The following is a 19,739-nucleotide window of genomic DNA, read 5'->3' on the forward strand; positions in this document are numbered from 1 at the left end:
AATTTCAATGTTAATGGGTGAAAAAGGCACGAAGTTCATTACAGAATTTCTTCACAGAAATCACGTTTTCAGTGCTATTTTGCTTTGAAAAGCTCGTCTTTCAATACCACTTGTATAAGACTGCAATGGGATTATTTTGTCGAGACATTCGCACTGAAAGAGCTTGATCCAATTTCATGTTTAATATGAGCAATATAGCCTCTTGGAATAAAACGAAACGACTGTCTCATCTTATGATTTAACTGAGCCATAAAGACTTTTGCAAAAGCGAAGTCCTGCTCTGATATCATTACTGAGCCTTAGAAAAGTGTTAGGGGCATCAGAGACACTAAATCAATAACGTGACTTTACAGTAACTGTGAGCACAGTGCATCTGTCCCAGGTGCTGGTAACGTCCTAACATAAAGTAAAAGAAAATAAGTGCTTCATGCGAAGTCTTTGCACAAGAAAAACAAACTATTCATGGCAGTGCTGTTATAACAGAAATGATCATATAAATAACATTATAACCCTGAACTATCCTCTAATCATTGAACAGTGACTGCAAATCTTTAATGTATGGCACAACATTTTACTGAGATTTTACTTTACTTAAGTCCTCATTACTGTAGACTAGCAATTACTTTAAGCCCTGAGTCACTGTTGGAAAAATACTCCACAAAAAGACAATGAAGCAGCAATTAAAACAGGATGCAATTGGCTTTGTTGCACTTAGATTTGACATCTGACCTTTCTGACAAGTGGAGCCACTGGCTAAAACACAACCCCTGGGCATGTCATACCAAAGTCATTGAAGTCAGACAGACAGAAAACAGGTCTGCTTTTAGACCGTCAGGAGCAGACACTCTGCACTCAGTCAGCAGTTTATTAAACACACAAAGGTAAAGCTAATGCATTTTGATACAACAGTACTCCAAAAACCCTCATTATGAATGTGATAATGTATGAACACAAATGTAGTTTAAATAAGATTATTCCATGTTTGTAACGACGTGTCATTATTTTCTGTTTTGATACATTATGGGCATCTGTGTCTGTCTCCTCAGTATGGAGAGCAGCAGTCTTCCTCAGTGGTACAGGAGAGCAAAAGAGTGGAAAGAAAAATAAGAGCAGCAGCTGCTGCTGCTGTGTGTGAACAGATAAACAGAACAGAGCAGGCTTCACTGGGCAGTGTAGCTCCTCACACACAAGCGCACATTTGGCTTAATACACAGATCTGAAGCTTTGGAGAAAACGTCTTCGTGGATGTTTTCAATCAATTGAGACAACAGGTGGCCTCTTAGATACAGTGAGTACCTGGAACACCACAAAATACTGGCTCCGAGCTCTGATGCATTCGGTAAAACCCATTATTCTAATGTCTCAACACTACACTTCATAGTCCACTCAGAAGCTGTTCAAAAACAACACTGCCTTATGAAATGGAATCTAAAATGGTTTTAATCAGGAAATATTTAAATTATTTAAGTTCCACATCCAATAATAAAATTATAAACTGGTAAGCAAGCCCAGGATGACTATTTGGGCTCACATTTATAAACAGAATGCTATGGTAAAGAAGAAGAAAAAAAATGACTTTGGTAACTGCTCAGGGTTCACATTTACTAAACTTAGACACAGGACTAAAAATACTCCTACCTCTAAGTAGATTATAAAAAGGTATTCTATATAAATAAAACCTCCTACTCGCACTTTCAGTGAGGAGTAGGACTACTACTAGGAAACTGAGTGACATCACCCTTTTTCAATTCGCATAAGCGTCCTCGCTGATGCTCACAGCGATAATTAATGTGCTTTGTCGGTGATTCAAGCAAAGCCCGTTAAAACCGAGATTTGTATAAATGCAACTTGTTTTTGTGGGTTTCACAGTGCATGGTGGGGAAATAAATAAATTATCTGATCTGCTGTGAAAGCAAGCAAACTTTGACAGAAATTGTCTGTTGTGAAAGACCCAAATCCCTGTTATTATTATTAATAAAAAGTTATAATGGTTATGTTTTGTGTACTTTTGATTTAGCAACTGAATTCTGCACGAGATGCGTTATCCTAACAATATCTTTATTAAGCTCATTAAATTATAAACCTCTCTCCTCCCACAGAATCTGCACACTTCTTGCTGGTTAAACACCATCTCCTAAACAGCTAGTGCACAATCTTTGTCCCGTTGGGAGCAATTTCCTCCTCGGAGACATTCAGTAAATACGAGCCCTAACCGGTGTCTGTGAAATAACTGCTCTTATGTCCCAAAGTGGTTTAACTATATGTTGTTCAAACACTTACCACTATCTATACTCTACTCTCTCTTTCTTTCTCAGTCTACCATGTCTTTCCTTCTCCATCCATATCTCCCTGGGCGTCCTCAAATAGGACGTTTTTGTTCTGTCTGGATTGCTTGTCCTAGTTGGCACTGGCTGTGCTGGTGGAGAGAGAATTTATTTCCTCTGGTGGAGCCTTGATTTAAAGCACCCAGGTCAACCTGATTCTGGGTCACTACCTCCATTGTTGCAATGATCCAGGGCAGCTGTAAACAGCTCAGTGTACACGGACAAAAGCCAGGTGCTGAGGTTGCCAGCTGCAGTCAGAACTGAGCGAAGAAGCACTAATGTTCTGATGGCTTAGGTTTTTATGCTCAAATTCAATGCTCCAGAGAAAACCATCATGGAATATGCTCAATTAAACTTATAAGAACCCAAGTTGCATCTGCTTATGTCCACATAAGCAGTTTATGTGACACAGTACTGTAACTAAGCCAACAATCTTGTAGTAAATCTGTGTTGCTGTTTTTATTACCAGGACGAATTCTGCAGGACCTAGTGACCAACATTTTAAATCACTGTAACTCAACATCACTGGCCAGACAGTCCACTCTGTAATTCTTATTATCCTGCATCATTGTTGTACTTTGTCCCGCCTGACACAGCAAGGTCAACATAGCACCAACAATTCCACCATTGTACTGTCTTTGACCCAATATTTAGACTAGCTGGGCAAATTCAGAACTCATTGCAGTTAAGACAGATCAAGGCCTAAGGTCATCAAAAAGAGGAGGTGTAAAAACATGAGGGTCAGCAGCCTTGGCAAGCAAAAAATAAAAACTAAGACTGCAGCTCCAATTTGAGACCTTTTATACCAATTTAATGCTTGTACCAAAGTACAAGCAAGGACCAAGTAGCAATATGTCTAAAAGAATACAGGTTTTCTCAATGATCTGCCACATGTCATTTACTAACATTATAAAGGCTGTATTCTGTTTTGTCTTTTGTTTAAACATTCTTGTATAGCCAAAACCAGATAATTGAGCTACATTTGGCAGGTTGCTTTGACTCTTCTAGCGAGCAAACTTTAGTTTGACATCACTGTACCAACAGTATTTGTCTTTCCCGTGTGTTTAATAAAACTTATTACTATTAGAAAGTTTTTTGAAGTGGATTTCAATATTGTTGTTGGTTTGCCACAGACAAATCGTTCTAAATATACACCTCACCATAACTGCTAAAAATGTATCAACAAGCCATTACGTTGGCATTGCACTTCCATCAAGTTCACATGAGAGTACCACCAGTCATCACCAGGACAGGCATACAAGACAGCACCTAAACTGACACTAAAACAGCTTGTAAATGATCTGATGCCTTCACATAATGATTATGGGCACACAGCAGCTGAATCATGGTGCTAATCTGTGTTTTAGTGGTAGGACATCAAGTATAAATGTGCACATTAAAATATGTAAAACTGTTTATTATTAAAATGCACATCATCTACAAGGGCAGAGAAACTCCAGCTAAAAAGCAAAGTGCCCTTTCCTATCAATCTACTATGTTGTTCTTGATGGAAGGTGAATAAAAATGAAGCTCAATGTGGAAGTCAAAAACAAAACCCTCTGAATGCACTCATATTGAATTAAGGGGGTGATTTTATTTCCAATTCTACCTCAAACTGATTAATTTTAGTCTCACAACCCCTCCTCCTGCCCGGGATGGAAAAAATGTGGGGAAGCTGATGTAAATAGACTTTAGGTAAACCAAACACACACGCCTCAATGTCACAAATGCAACAGACTATAAACACTTTGACATGGTCTGACATCAGGCGTTTTGCCCAAGAAAACACAAATTCCCTTTTCATTTGTATACTACTACTACTACTACGGCCTCTTAAAATCATAACCAAAAAACTTCAAAAAAGGGTGAAGATGTGTATACATTTTGTTTAATAAAGATATACTCATTTTAACACTACACCTTCTCCAAAAAGGTGGCACATCGTTACACAAGGCTACAACAGTGAAAGCAGCAGGTCACAGAAAGGGCCGAAGCCTCAGCTTACCCAGCAGGCAGCGTGTAAACTGAAGGATTGAGAACACTCTTACTGCACACCTCTTAAACTTGTTTTTCTTTGCTTGTGCAGAATAAGTTTCCCTCTTATTTAAAAGCCTGATCTGCTACAAAAGCCTTTCAAATAGATTTTATCTGATGTCATCACCTGATTTCCTAAATTCATAATCAGTTCGATGAAATCATATCAAAAAGGAAAAAACAAAACAGCAAATGAAATGAACTCGTATAAACCCAAGAAGACCACGCAGGATGACGTCTCTTTTGCCATTCATGGAAACGATTCAACCAAGTGTTGTGTTCTATTGCTGATTCTCTACTCACACCTTAACCTGTAAGTGTTTTTTAATCCATTTTTACTTCATGAGGAAACAGAAGCTGAATTTGATTTAGTGTTAGTGGGAAAGCCAAAAATGACCCTTCACATTTGAAAAGCTGAAACTAGGCAATATTTCTTGCACAGAGACACAGAGAAGTGGTCAAAGACACGACAAAAGCAATGAGTGACCACCTGTGAACTACTAATTTTCACATTCATTTAACCAGAAATGTTGCAGCTTCTGTTTGTGAGCAGCTTCTGTCTTCTCATCTACACTCAGTTATCTGTATTCGTGTCTTGCACCCCATTAGGACTGAACTTTGGAGGAACATAATTCACCTCTTCTCACCAGCAGGCACTTAGCAACAAAAAGATTCATGGCCTGTCATGTCCCAAAAACTGTTTAATAATTCTTCTTACTTTGCTTTGTTGTTATGAAGCCCGCAGGCTCCATTTGCTTGTCATCTTCGTTACTCTGTAATGGCTCCTTTATATTCCTTGAGATGTTTTTTATTAATGTACAGCTTTTATTTCACCTGCCTACAGCGAGCCTGTTGCTTTGCGTTACATCAGCAGATCGTGTCTGAGGTGGCAGCGGGACAACCAGGTTTAAAGCTTTCAAAAAGATATTCAGAGCCTCTGACTGAGGTCCCTTTAGCAAGGAAGGCATAAGGCTGATCCAGATACTGAACTGAACGGGTTGTTTTCAACAGATTTTTTGGTGTGGGAGCTTCTACAATAGGCCTGCAGCCTCTCTGAACGGCAAAACGGCAGCAGCCCATGTTTATTGCTTGCTGTCCTGTCACAGCACTGGGTGGGGTTATTCGTTCGCCTGCTCCACACTGACATGAGCAAAATGTTTATTTTAGACCGACTTGTCTGTTTATTTATGAAAGGGTTTGACCAAAGCACACCCTGGCTTCCAGGATCTAACTAGCCCCTAGTTGCAGTTATTCAGTATTTTCTATCTACAGGCAAATTCAGAAATGTCATTTTGTTTATGCTTCTTTTTTTACCTCTGTAGTCTTCTCTCTCTCCGCAACTCCTTCTTTGTAGCCTTGATCCACTGTTGAGTCATTTCACTGCCTAATGATAGTTTGAGTCCCCAGCTAAAACCCAGCCAGAGTAAACAAAGCTGAGACTCAGCCAGCCTGCAGTAAGTGTCACTTCTAATCCACTACTAAACCAAGATGGGTGCACAGTGAGCTCACACTGTCCCAGTAACTGCAGACATGGGCAGAGCAAGCGTTACATGCAGATTCCTCATTTTACTACGGTACAAAGCGAAGATCTTTGTGTATGTATGTGTGTTAGAGTCAGAAAAGCAGAGCCAGACAAAAAGGATGGAAGTACAGCTGATACCCACAGTCTGTTCATCCTACTGGACAGTGATTCTCAGTGAGAGCAGATTAGTTAGTTCATGTGTCAATTTGTGTTCATGTGAAAAAACAAGCTCAAAAAAAAAGTGGTGGTAAAACAAATACATTTATCAGTGTTACTCTAACAAACATCAGTTAGTATTATGATCTAACATTTCTCAATCTCATAAGAAATGTTAGATCATAATACTAACTTACTGCAGTTAAACCTAAATCCTTTCCAATTTGAATTAGCCTAAAATAAGAATACTCTATCAAGTCTGATGCTGGGACTAAGATACTGAGCTGTACACCTGCATGTGGTCTGAGATCAATTCCTGTTACATTGTGGTTTGTTTTGCATGCACTCAGATGAGTTTGATGAGTTTTTCTGGGCCCAGCAGAGTCTAGGCTCACACCTGGTCAGAGCCACCCCTCACTCCTAGAAATTATTACATGCAGCTAATCTGCAATATTAAATCATTACCTGTGACTGTATTGTGTTTTCTTTATAGTGACGGTGTTTCTGGTTAACAAATTTGATTACACAAAAGTCACAAAAATGTTGATATTGTCAGTCAACATTTCAAATATTGTAGCTAATAATGTACTGTAGAGTAGCTAATGTTTAGGCACTCACAGTGCTTAGAGAAAGAGAAAGTTGTCGAAAGATTGTGTTCTAGTTTAATACAAAAACCCCATAACCCCATTTGTTCTTTATACCTAGTCAATGATTAGATTCAGGAAAATTATGTTACACCTTTCCACTCACACTACTATCCGCTTTACAAAGCCTAAACAGGCAGGACAATATTTCTTCTGCACTTTGAGGAGGGCAGAATGATGCAAACATGCCACATATTGGAACGGCAGTAAATAAGTAAATAACATCTTCAAATTATCTTTAGTGTTTGGTGTCTTGTGAGTAAATAAAGTAAAAAAACTGAAACAAAGTACAACTTAAATTAACACAGTTCTAAGTTGATATTCGTGCTTTTTTTCTATTCAATTTTATTATTTCTATCGATTATTGATTTCTATCGATTATCACACCTGAGCCAGATGTGTGCAGGGCTCTAAATGTGGCATTTTAATGTTAGATAATACTTGCAATATTTAATTTGCATTTAAATTTCCATCAATTCACATCCACGGATAACAAATACTCCAGAAGTTTTTAATTTAAATCAATGTAATTTACAGCAAATTGTGACAATAAAGCAAAACTACTGACCAAAGTAGTATTTCACTAGAAAAAGTCATACCAGAAACCAAACATGTGCTTCTTTAAATTTCTTTGGAAGCTGTTAATGTCATTTTAAGAAATCCTGTTGACAAACTAGGTAGAGAACGACCATGTCAGTGCATCAGAGCTGCTGCCATCACAATTGTGCTATATACATACGTCTATAAATAATTGCTGAAACTGCAGTGGTTACCCACCATGTCTAGACAGCAATAAACTGAAAACAGTTGATCTCCTTTGGAGCGTTCCAATAGGAGGCTTTCAGAGAAACTTGCTCTCACTCATCAATATTTAAACAGTTACAGCTGTAAACACTTTAAGGGGGCGACCCTGCACTAAAGAATATGAGCTGAAAGGCATTGGTTATCACTGAAACATCCTAAAACCTTAATGGGCAAAACATTAGTGGTTAGGGCTGGGCGGTAGATTTCATTAATTCAATAAATGTCATTTTTGTTTTTGGATGACGTTAAAAACGCCTAAATTGAGAAATCTGCATTAATACTTCCTCTGCTGTCAGTCAAGCAGCAGCAGTTCTCTGGAGTTACAATAGCAATGTCAGCTGCCGCAGTTTCCTTGTAGACAGTTGCACATTTCTGAGGTTTGTCAGTCAAAAAGCTGGAGTGATGGCGGCCGCAATAGGTGATAAAAATAATTCTAAATAAACATGGTGATGTTACCGCAATGATTTCAAAATGGCAGACATCCCGCCTCCTCTTCCTCTCAGTTGTCTTTGTGTTTTTGCATCAGATTCACATTAAGAAAGTAACACTACTTTATAACGAGCATCAGCTACCTGGTAGCAATCACCAGTTTGTAATGTATCTAAAGAAGCATAAATGATCTACACTTTGTAGTTTCCTTTAATGTGATGCTAAATTCCCGCAACTTTCTTTGAACTAATCACCACACACAAACAATACAGTTACAGTCCAGTTCCAATAAGTAGAGAGGAGTGTCCACTCCAACTGCCATCCTGAGTTTAAGTTAAAGATAAATAATAAATCAGTTGTTTGACTATCAACTGTCCAACAGCATTTGGCTTAAGGCCTCTGCTAGTATTTGCTGACATATCTTTTTCTTGCAAAGTCGTGTCTATAAATCGTACGACAAGTTGATAATGTTTGCAGGTGTTAATGTCAAGCTCTGTTACCCAGCCCTATTATTGGTCAACAAAATGTAGTGTATGTGTGTAAGCACCTGTCTGTGTGTGTCTGTGTCTTTCAAGCACAGTAATTTATACATAAAAAAGTCAAAATATAAATATAAAATGTTCTGCACTTCTATAGCACTTTTCTACCTATTGGTACTCGAAGTGCTTTACACTGCTTCTCATTCACAATCACACACCGGAGCTGCTATGCAGCTGGCCGACGCTCACCGGGAGCAACTAAGTTGGGGTTCAGTGTCTTGCACAAGGAAACGACATGTGACCAGAGGAGCCGGGGATCAAACCATCAACTAGGTGATTGGTGGACAGCCGCTTTCTCACCTGCGCCCCAGTATACATTTTGGGATCTATACTCACAAAATAGGCCTACAAGAACAAACAAACAACACCAAGGGCACAAACCATAAAATGTAAACACATACACACAAACAAACTACACAACTCAGCTGCAGCCTTGACACAACCAGGCAGTACCAAGCACCAGTGTCTGCAGTCAATTTTAGACCAATGGGGGCAGGGAGCAGATAGAGACGGAAGACAGAGCAAACCAAACATTAAAGGGCATCTCAAACAGAAGAGGGAGAATTCATAAAAGTAGCCTGTGTGTGCACATACACACAGACTCTTTCAAGAACACTTTCAATAATGGCAGAATTGTTTCTTTGAAGTTTCAACAGCTGTGTTCATCTAATCTATGAGGCATTCTGCTCATCAGGAGGAGAATTATTGGATGACTCTTTACACAGAGAGCACTTTTAGAGGCCTTATATATAGAATGTATTTACTCCTTAATGTGTGGAGAACAGTTGAAAAGCATGTTTCCTGCCTCCTGTACATTACAAAGAAGAGGAGTTCAATAAAACCCTGCAAAATGCAAGAATTTCATATGCGTATGGATAACCATGAACAAAAGTCAAAGTAGACCAGAAGGGCTTGCTGTACTTTCCACAACAATGTGAGGAAAAAACCTTCACAATGGCCCCCTCGGTCAAACGCCTTCCTGAGCACAGAGCAAGCCACAAATTCTATGAGCTCACTTCCTGTTCACGGTGCTTCACAGGCTCTGATTGGTTGGTTTCCCTTTAAAGATGTTGCAAAGATAGTGGACTTTAACACAGAAACATTTAACAGACATGCAATAAGCTACAAATACAGAGTCAGTCCAGGCCATTCTACAGGCATGGAAACCCCTTTCAGGAACTATTTTGTGACATCATACCGACACTAGAATGTCTGTTTTGGTCATTCCAGGCATATCAAATGTGTGACAAATGAAAGCACAGCATCACATCAATGCTACAATCCCTTAAAGGCCTAATATTGCCCCATTATAGCTCAGATTTATATGTCATCTTAATACCCACCACCTATTGGTAGTGGCCAGCTTTTGTGATGGAAACAAGACAAAAAGCTCTATTTCTGCAGCCCCGTAAATAACAACTGGTTACCAGCTCCAAATCCAACTTCACGCCTACGTCACACAAATTTTTCACTCCACAGACAGTGACTGCACTGCAAACAAACGATTTCTGTCTGAAATTGTTCTTCAATAGCCACAATAGCGTGTTTGAGACATCTGGCTGATTGTTTAAGCTACGATCACAACATCCACAGTATGACCACCTTTTAATTGTCTACTGTCAAATAATGTCAAAGGGTTCGTGATTTTTTTTTATGTTGGCATGACAGAGCCCTTAAGGACAGTAACCATTACAAACTTTTCTAAAACCTTAGAAAGTGCCACATTTGTTTAAACAGAATGACTGTATAAACAGTATACAGTATCCTAACTGGACAGTGCCCATTTGCAAATTACTGGCCTCACAAAAAAAACGCATCTGCACGTACACACACTCAGGACGGATCAATATTCCTGGTTTTATCGTCTCAGGGAGCGGTCACAGAAGGGGTTTGGATATCCCAGGTACCATCAGCAGGGAATCTACCAATATGTCAGCTTAACACTTAACTAGCTGCACATCTAAAACACTATTTCAAATCCAATCTGGCAAACAGTGTAGAGATTTTTTTTTCAAATATGAGCTCAGGACTTCGTCTGAGAATTAGGTCCGGACATGGTCCAGAGTTGTTGTTTCACACTTCTATCACAGCATGAGATGGTCCATGTCAGACACGTTTTCACCTACGGGAAATATTCGATTTCAGCGATGGTGGCACTGGTACAATGCAGGAGGTACAATATAAAACAATTGTTTGCAGCTGATACTACGGTGTTTACAGCACACTGAAGCAGCTCTGGACAGGGGAAACAAACCGCGCCGACACACCTACATGAAAAAAGAAAAAGAAAAATGTACAGCGAGAGACAAATGAAAAGTAGAAATGAAACAGCTAATTCAACCAAGTATTTAAAAAAACATCACCTTGTTAAATTCTCCCTCTTCTTTTTCCATTTTGTAAACTTGGTAAACAATATCTTAATCAAGAAAGTAAATAAAATGTCGGATCATTAGTTACAGCAATAAATATCCCATACAAAACAATCACAGCCTTGTTGTTGTCACTAAGTGCGAAGTGGTTTTTCCTCGACTGACGTGCACTCTCAGTAAAACCAAATTTACCTGAGCCCTAAATTGTCCATCCAAACTACCACTTTGGAACTAATGTGGAGGCATTACAGACTAGCTCAACAAGGGTGTATCAGAACAGAACTGGGGCAGCGGACTTTAGTCTAAATAGTCTTGATAGCAACCCTGAGATCTGCCCATCTCAGTATAAAGACCACAGATTAGCAGGCAGCGGCTGTTAGCTGTAATCACCATGCTGATCTACTATAATCGCTTTTCGATAGTAAGCAAGCACACTGGCTTCAGTCACGGCTCAGAGAAGGCGTCTTAAGCAACAGGAGGTCAAGAAAGAGATTTCCAATTCAAACATAAGGAACAGACTTCCTGGGGGGACTAGTGAAGGGAAATTGTTTTAGAGCAAAAACATCATTAAACAAGTTCTTTGTGCTTGTGTGTCTGTGGACTTGCTTTGATGTCAGTCACTGACGGCATTTCCTCCACGCTAAGACATATTTAGGAATAAAGTGAAGCTGCTGTCTTTAAGTTGGCCTCCCGGCGGCTTCGGTTTCAATATTTTATGAGCAACAGCCAAATCACCCTGTCAGAATAATTAAACATCAGTAAGGGTGCACAGCTACAGAAACTATATTATGGAGGCAGCTCATCAGTGAAAAGGGAGTACTGAAGGAGAGCAGTGGGGCTTCTCGAGAGATCAGAGACGACTCATTCAGACTCTCAGAGGAATTTAATCTTGCTATTACGCTGTACACAGCCTAATGATTTATCATCTGAAACAGCAGAGGATCTCCTGCTGTGGAGGAGTGTGGTCTTCACGTTTTCATAACGTTTACTTAAGCACACAACTAACAGAACCTATTCGACAATCCCAGACTTTCATTTTGTTTTCTGACCCACCACATCTTAAAAGGCGTGAATCTTTGTTAACCGCTGATCAGACTGACAAAAGACCCATTATTAAATCATTGGTCATAATTATCATCATAATCAGAAACGAGTAATGGACTTAAAAACACAATCAATAAATGCAAATGAAAATAATAGATGATCCCTTCAGTTAATGGTGTCTGCTAAAAGGCGGAAAACAATAAAAGCATAATTTCACTTAAAATGTAATTCTGACTGACCCCCACTCCAGAATCCAAAGATAATCAGTTTGCAAACATGACAAATGGAGTCAAATCCTCATTTATGAGACATAAGAAAATATTTGACATTTTTGCTTAGTGAAAGCCTAAACTGTTAAATTGCTGCAGTTAATGATCTGATTACTCAGCTCTACATGCATTTTTCTCTACGCATATGATCGACGGAGGAAGCACTTCTCACTGTGGTGAAAATGGAGAGGTGCTGAACCTCACAGCAGCACTACCTTTAGCATGGTGTACCACTTTGATTTTAAATCGCTCTGATGCGCTTAAAGCTCAACAAGTTTTCAGTATGACCTCATTTATTTGTTGAGCAACCGCTGAGACTACGAAAAAGATGAAAAGGGTTTCGTGCCCCCAAACTTAATCAACTTAGGGTCTTTAAAGGAGTGGATTCTTCCGCAAAAACACAATTTGCTAAGCTCACAGTTTTGAAATTTCCAGGGGATTTCCAGCTACCCACCACATACTGCTGTTATAAACCTGCGTAACATATGACATTGTTCTCTGACCTTGTGTATAAAGCCAGAGTTGAAGCCAAGACCTTAAGGCTATATAACAGGACACATGATCACAACAGAATCAGCCTTTATGTGCAGTCCACCCCCAGTGGTATGTCTTATATGTGTGCACGAGACAGACCGTACCATCTCTCTCTAACAGCCCTTTTTTAACATGAGCCGACAGCCAGTGGGGATGCTGACAGAAACATCAGGAGAAACCGCTCGGGTGGTCCCGAGCCATCAAACATTTAAAGGCCAGCATGCTCAGGCCGGGATGCCACCTACCTTAACAAAGTGCACGTCTGGCTCGAAATGAGAGGAGCACAGACGGCGAGGTGTTCCATATATTGTGTGTATTGGTGTGTGAACATGAGACGGCACGTTAGGACATGAGAGCAGAAGCAGAGACGACCAGGAACAGAGCCTTTGAAATTAATCTGGTCTGTCTGGTAGTGCTAATACAAGTGGTCTTTAGACAGAAAATAAATCCTTCAGCAGTATGTCATTCAAGGAAATGAGAGATACAGTCCAATAAACACTGGATAAAGCTTCTCAAATGCAAGGACTTCCTGCTCATCTGTCTTTTTTATGATTGTAGGTTTTAAAATGTTAGTTGGATCAAATCTTGAGCTCTGACAAACTGTGATATTAGGGACATTTTCTGCTATTTAGAAGTCTGAGCAAGTAAAAAATTGCTCCAAAATGCAGTTGAGAGGATGCAGGCCTGATTCTGTGTGAGAGATGCTCATAAAATGTGATGGGATTTCAGTGTAAGTTATGCCTAAGTGCGGACAAACACAATGTGCTTACAGTAATAACAGACAATTATCAATCTTTTGTCTCTTTATGGGACACATTCATTAAACATTCACGTCGTTGGTGGAAAGTCTAAATGAACTTTTAAGATTTAATGACTGGTCAAACCTCATTTGGCAGCAATAACCCTGAACAAGTGCTTCTGCTAGCTGCAGCTCAGCCCTCAGAATTTGGAATTGCTCTTCTATACAGAATTGGCTGCTGCCATATTCTTAGGACGTCTGCTGTGATTGTTTCTCTATCTGGACAACTCTAAAAACTGGACTTTCCTGTAATTCTGTGCTTGTTTTTCTTCCATTTTTAGGTCTATTGTTATTTTAGCGTCATCCTACTGCATCATCCAACTTCCACCAAGCTTCGGCTCTACCCCGACATTATTCTGTAAGATTGCAGAACCTGTTCCCGCTCTCACCTCATGTCCGTCTGTTCACACACCAAAGAAAGGCTACAGCCTGAAAAACACATTTTCCACAGTGTATTCTTCACTCATATATTCTTCCTAAGGATTTAGCCCCACAGTGGGGAAAATTCCGTGTTGAATGCAAATCGATACCTCGATAAACTGATTTATTTTTAAACTCGATGCAAGCTGGCAAATCTGAGAGAAATGACAAAACATGATGCTGCCTCAACTGTACTTCCTGTTCATGAGGATGTTTTCCAGACGAGGCAGTCAAATTCATAAACCATCTTAATTTATTTAGTTAATTTGTTTAACTGCAAACTGGAGAATATCTAAAATCTTTCAAATGACTTTGTATCCTCTTCTAGCTTCAACACGATTGTCAGTCTTCTGGCATCTTTTTTGTGGGGTGTGGTTCACATCTGCTAGTAGTACACCAGGGGTCTGTGTTATCAGTCAAAGTAGTTCTAACTCACCTCTCCAGTCACTGACTGATTGGACTGCCTGCTTTCTAGCTCCTCCATAATGAGATTACCTAGAATTCCACATACTTTTCCCAGCCCACCTACACTGTGAATGTTTGAACTAGAACAACACAATGATTTGTGTGTTATTAGTTCAAACAGACAGTGTTTGCTCATTATTCCTATTTCAATGACGCTTTAAGATAAATCTATACATAAAGCTAAATCACTCCCACTTCTTTGCCATTGTATGTTCGAGATTTGGGCTGTTAGCTGCACATCACAAGCAAACTAATCGTTTCAACTTGGGCCCTGGGAGTTTATGATGCGAGGTTCAGCATTAACTGCTGGCAGAGACACTTTAAACTGTTCTATTTGATTAAATGAATAAAACTATGTAAAACTTTGTCGAAGAAGCTACACCTATTAGGCAACGTTTAGAGTTGTGCGCATATTTTCCATTCAAAAGTTTTAAATTAAGACTCTGCTCCTCCCTTAAAGACCTAAACATGTTCAGCCTCGGTGAGCTCTCCTCGCTTTCGGCACACGAGCTAATAAAGTGTAAAGCAAACGAGTCCCGCAGCTTTCAAACATTACGGACTGTGTCCCAAGTGTCCTAGCAGCCAAACGGGTGGAGAAAAGCGGTCGCGCTCGTTTGAGAAACCATGTGTAACACTACGGCGGTGTAATGGCAACATCCCGGGGAGGATGTTGGAGCTGAATTCACATGCGCCAGCAGCAGCGGAAACGACGGCTGTCGCCGGGTTCACTGCAGGTTATTTACGCGTCTGTTGAGCCTCGAAAAGCGGAAAGTGATCTTACTAAAACTGCTCCAAAAGAAGCGGGCATGTCTGTCCTCCTGGCTCTCTGCTGCCGCTTTTTCCTCCACTGAGAAAAAACCCCTTCTTCCCCTTCTCTTAGTTACAACCACCCCCCCCTCCAAAAAAAACTGCTAACATGTTTAATTTAGTGCACTCACCGCACTCCGGGTCGACAGGTTCACATAGAGCCGAGTGAAGCGCGCAGAGCCGACAGTGACATCCCGGAGGTTTAAACTTGTCCCGACAGTAAAGACCGAGCAGAAAAGCTTAGTGAGCCACTCTGTGTGTATGTGTGTGTAAGTGTGTGTGTCTGCAGAGTCCCTCGCTCTGCTCTCCTACAGCAAGTCACTCCTCCAGGGCGGGGCTCGGAGGGAGGAGGAGACTCAAGCGTGGATGCAGCCACAGTGAGTGTGGCAGCACAAAGTGGGCCCTGGCACCGCCAACTTAAGGGGGCCCCCGTTACCCAGAAGGCCATATGTGATAAAGTGCCCTGTAAGGTGCCCACATTGTAAATGCAATATTATGTGAATTATTTTGCATTTTACTAAGACAGCAACAGCACCAAACACAGACATTTATAAATGGGCTTAGTTTTTGCAGCAAAGCTTCCACTTGTCTTCAGTGTTCAGTGAGTGATGGGTGTTGTGGCCCACCCCCTTGATTTGCAGATGATTTAGGCTACATTCATCTGGCCCACAGGCCAAAGAACAATGGCAGAGAGCTGAGACCACAAGCCTTCCACTTTTATTGGGAACAAATAGCATTATTTTAATGTTTCTGACCTCCTGTGATTGGACAGTTGTCCCTGCTCTGTTCCTCTTCTTTAACCAGCAGCTTCTTAACCTTACTGCAGGAGCAGAGCTGATGTGTAACCACAAAGATGAAAAGTCAGGTTCATCCTCACAAAAACATTTATCAATGAGTTCACCAGAAAACAAACGAGAATAAAGGAGGTGTGTGCCTTGAGTTTCTTCAGCTGTTATTCTGAGAAACAGAGATAACGTCAACATTAGCTGGATACTGAGTATGTATAACCTTCTGTTGATTCCTCTTTTTGATATTTCATCTCTCTGAAAGATACAGACAAAATGAAAGTAACCACAGCCATCTAGACAGTGCCACCAAGTTAACCTTTTTCCACTGACAGTTGAGCCCTATTGAAAATCATTCAGATAATATTACTATTTAAAATCATAGAAGAACAATGTGTGAGAAGGGATTTAGTTACAAATGCCCATAAGAAGGAGGCGCAATAACAATCATAGTTTCATTTGAGGCATCTTCGTCCAAAATATTCCAATTTATTTTTTTCTTCACAATGTTATTTTCGTGTAGTACTGTTAGCTCATGTTCTTCCTTAGAACATAAATATTGGGACATGTTGTAAAATGTTATACAGTAACGTGTTTTAACAAACAGACATTAAAGATGCCGTGGATGCCCTCAGTCTTAGCAAATCTAATAAAAGGAGTTTTTTTACTGACTCATTTTACAACATCAAACAGAAGCAGTAAAAATGACAAAGATAATATGTTTAAAAATGTTTTTCTGTTGTTAACTTTAAGTGATGTAGGTAAAATGGTCATGGTCATGTCCTCATTGCTTTACCATAACAGCAGCAAAGGCTAAGAGATGCTTCTTTACCTTGAAAAGAAATGAAACTCTTCAGAGAAAAGCCAGGACCTAGATCAGACTGCATGTGTTGGCCACGCTGTAAGTGGGAAATAGGCTGTTGATTGAAATCACTGACTTTACCGAGAAAGTTACTGATATATTTGCAGAACAGAAGGAACAAAGGACAAATGCATTTTCAATAGTGATGCTGGGTGTTAGTATGTAATTTAAATGCAGCTTTCGGCTTGTCCCTTCAGGGGTCGTCATAGCGGAACATGTTACGCACATTGATTTGGCATGTGTTTTTATGCCGGATGCCCTTATTGCCGCCACCCTCCCATTTCTTGTCCGGGCTCGGGAGCACACCTTGTGGAGCCTTCTGGATCCCAACCAAATGCTCTAGCACTGAGCCATCAGGCCCCCTTAGTGTGTAAATTTAATGGTTTTAGTTAATTAAATTTTGTTTTGTTTTGTTTTTGTCCTAAATTATTGTCATTTTCCATTTTGTCATTCATCATTTGTGGTGCCTTCATTTTTTGTGGCTTTATTCATGTTTATGTTATTATTATTGATAATAGACCATAATATACATTCCTCTGAGGTTCACTAATGGTTGGTACTTTTGCCTTTAACACTACTGAATTGTCCATTTGTGCTAAACCGTCACTTCCATTGGTCTTACCCAACAAAACTCTGTCTCCCCAAAAATCTCTAACACCAGACGTCATTTTTAGGTACTGTATTGATTCTCTAAAACACTGTGGATTTTTAATTAACAGTTTAAATGCTCATATTATAGGCAGAAAGTGGTTCGTTTTGTGCTGTGTGTAAACCTCTAACCTCTAATGGCAATATATTGCCTTTGTATAGTGAAATATATCATAATGACAGATTCTTGTCAATACACAACTCCCACTGTTTGTAAGGTGTCAGTTCTGATGCTATCACACCACTGAATGGACTGGTTCGGTAGGTGACAAACTACTGTAGGTAGCTTATCTTGAATAAGTTTGATAAACAGAAAAGTCCTGGTGACACAGTCTAATAATAAAGTTTGGTGGTTAGGATGTATGGCTTGGTGTATGGCGCTTTCAAAAGCAGTACACTTCTTTTGTAACCATGACAACAAAGGTCAGGCACTCCATAATGCATGGAAATGACCTGCACCCAAGCTGTTGCCTAATAAGGACCTGTTGAATGTGATGGGATGTAGAGTTGGGACCTGTTACCCCATAACTATTGGCATGATAAGAACAGATTGGCCATTGACTGGTGTAATAACATCAGAAGCAGGTGCAAAAGTACACTGAATCTGAAAATGAAATTTGTGGTTTGTCTGCACCACCTCTCCAGCGAGACAGTAGACCTTTAAAGACAGTCTACGGCACATGAAAAATAATTTCTGTGTCCTTTATCTGTGACTACTTGCGTCTCCTTTACTATTTAATTTTGCCCCCTTCCTGCTCTACTCCCTTCTTGTTTCCTCTCTTTCTGTGGCCATATCTCATGCAAACACAGTCACCATAATTTTCTTCATTCAAGTGTAGAGATCTGTGTTTTTTCTTTTTTGAAAACAAACAGAATGTATAATCATGCCACCTGCTGACTCATCTCTTAAAACAAAAACATTGATAACGCAATTAAAGCATTTATAATTAAATGAATTAAAATGTGAGTTTTTAACAAAGAATATTAAAAACATAATGACAGAGTTTTGAGATTGTGTTAAGCCCTAGAGTGCAAAAAGGAAAATAATTAGAATGTAACTTCTGCTTCTGGAACCTACTTACTGGTCTTTATTAATTATTTAACTCATAATTGTAGCAGCGAGATGAATTCAGGCAAATTATACACCATATTTTCCATAATGTTGTGCAAAACTAACATGTTACATGAAGTTCAATAAATCTAAGATATTAGGTTGCAGCTACTATTTATTCACAGCCAGTCATTAAAGTCTCTTTTTATATTTCTCAGAATCTCTTAATGCTTTTTTTTAAACAAAAAAAAGACTTAGATCAATTATATTGTTTAATTATAAGTGAGTTTTATTTTGCATTGTTTTCATTGATAAAAAAAGTAACAAATTAATATGTTTTGCAGCAAGTTTCCATCACAAATTGATGCTTTAAAACAACGAATGCGAAGTTACGTCATGCAGTGTTAACTGTTGGGGGAAGAGGGCACCATCTTTGAAGACATGTTGTCTGGTTACCTGTGCCTGCCAAAAACATACAAATTTAAATTAATTTATGAAGAAAATCTTAGTTGGTTCCACTGAATGTTTTACCGTGTACCAAAGGAAACTGATATCCAAATTTGGTAAACAGACATTGTGGAAAACCTACAGTTTTAACACCCAAACACACAGAATCTGGGTCAGCAGTAATGGCTAATGGAGTTAATTCATTCATTGTTCATATATTTCCCTTTTTTTCCTCTTAACCCCAATCTTCCTGATCCCGTGACTGCAGAACATAGTAGCAGGCTTAAGACTTTACTCTTTACATATTTCATGGACTTGCACTTGCCCCACTTCTCTCAAAGAGCAAACAGGGGTGGTTTTTGGAAATGCCATGACTAAACAAATCCTACAAGTAACAGTTAAGAGCTAAGATTGGTCTTTGGCCGTTGGCACAATTTAACTTTGTCCAAAGGTTGGAAATGCAGATTGTACGGTGCATGGAAATAATTAATCAAATTAGGAAATTGAGTTTTCAGTCAGAAGCTTTAAGTTGTCACTTTTTTTTTGGTTTGAGTGAGCAGACAGACAAAGAAACAAACTGCTGGTGACTAATGAGACAGGAACTAGGATACAGAAGACATCTGATGTTACTGCAGGCCTCTTCGTGTTTCAGGGAATACAATCTTTCATTGTGTGATGCTATTAAAAACTGTATTATAAATCTGCTCCACAATACACAGCATGTCTTTCTGGCCTGCATTGATCCACCCTCTCCTTTATGTGTCTATCTTTGTCTTTCTCGTCTCTC

General features: G+C 39.5%; 1 protein-coding gene across 2 annotated transcripts in view; it reads right to left on the reverse strand.

Annotated features, from left to right (window-relative positions):
• Positions 1-15,449, reverse strand: part of ppp1r16b (protein phosphatase 1, regulatory subunit 16B) — a 67,974-nt gene extending 52,525 nt beyond the window's left edge. For both annotated transcript variants that reach the window (XM_067505286.1, XM_067505288.1), the window contains exon 1: positions 15,291-15,449. The gene's annotated coding sequence lies outside the window, so the exon portion shown is untranslated. The remainder of the gene's footprint in view (positions 1-15,290) is intronic.
• Positions 15,450-19,739: the final 4,290 nt, after the last annotated feature.

This window comes from Channa argus, chromosome 5, assembly GCF_033026475.1.
Source record: "Channa argus isolate prfri chromosome 5, Channa argus male v1.0, whole genome shotgun sequence".
Classification (NCBI taxonomy): domain Eukaryota; kingdom Metazoa; phylum Chordata; class Actinopteri; order Anabantiformes; family Channidae; genus Channa; species Channa argus.